The sequence below is a fragment of the Mustela nigripes genome, chromosome 13, assembly GCF_022355385.1.
Source record: "Mustela nigripes isolate SB6536 chromosome 13, MUSNIG.SB6536, whole genome shotgun sequence".
NCBI lineage: Eukaryota > Metazoa > Chordata > Mammalia > Carnivora > Mustelidae > Mustela > Mustela nigripes.
Genome location: NC_081569.1, coordinates 97844010 through 97845017, shown reverse-complemented (window position 1 = coordinate 97845017; position 1008 = coordinate 97844010). Strand labels below are relative to the sequence as shown.

Below are 1008 nucleotides of genomic sequence, written 5' to 3'. Positions count from 1 at the left end.
ACACTGAGAAACCCGCTAGCTGTTTAAAATCATTTAAACCCAAACAGAAACACTTTATTTAAAAGACTTTAAAATTAAACATTAGAATAATTTACTGTTCTAGCATATGTTTTCTGCTCCCCGTTAGTACTTACTTTCCCTACTTTCCAGATGTCTTTGTTTTTCCTACTGACGATTTTCTTTTTTTAAGATTTTAAGTAATCTCCACACCCAACGTGGGGCTCGAACTCACGAACCTGAGCTGGAACGTGGCCTGCTGTCCTACCGAGTGAGCCAGCCAGGCGCCCCGGGATAATTTTCTTTTTTTTAATCCATTTAGGAGTTGGAGGAGTTGGAGCATTTTAAAGCTCCAGCATCTTTCTGTCTAGTCCAAGGTGAAGGCCGGGGTGCGGATCAATTTGTTCCCAGCCCTCCAGCGCAGACAGCAAGCTTCTCGCCTGGGGTGGCGGGGAAGGCACAAAGTAACAAGGACCGCCTTTGGGCAGAACCCTCTGAGGACCACAGCTGACAACACTATTGGAGCAAATTGGCTTCCAAGGGCTCCTCTCCTTTAAATCCTCTTCCTCCCCAAAGAGGAAGATTGGTCTCCTCCCTGCCCTTCTGGAAACGGACTGAGCACTGCAGGCCGGGCATTCCGTGAACAAAGGTACCACACCCAATCCATCCTTCACCCACGGCGAGGGTGCAGAGATTCCTGGAAGCAAAGGAGGGGGTGTTGGCTGGGGACAGGCTGGTCCGCCCCAGGGCTGGAGGAGGTATTGGGACTGACACCCCAGCCGGAGAGGGTCTGGGCTCCCTCCGCCCGTGGCCTCAGAAGCTCCCTCAAGGAGCACCCAGGGCCGTCCCCCCTTGCTGCACCTCACAAGAGGTCTTTGTTAGGCGGTCAGGCCCAGTTTTATTTTTAAGCTCGCGGGGGGGCTGCCCTCCTGGCTCCGGCTTTCCCCTCGCACAGCTGTGGCTTCTGCGGGCCTAAGGCCTGGCCCGAAGTTGCCGCGGTCCACCCCCCCC

General features: G+C 53.8%; 1 long non-coding RNA gene across 1 annotated transcript in view; it reads left to right on the top strand.

The window, feature by feature from the left end:
* Nucleotides 1–521: 521 nt before the first annotated feature.
* Nucleotides 522–1008, top strand: part of LOC131998823 (uncharacterized) — an 8806-nt gene continuing 8319 nt past the window's right edge. Inside the window, exon 1 of the long non-coding RNA XR_009398881.1 lies at nucleotides 522–646. This is a non-coding gene — a long non-coding RNA (uncharacterized LOC131998823). The remainder of the gene's footprint in view (nucleotides 647–1008) is intronic.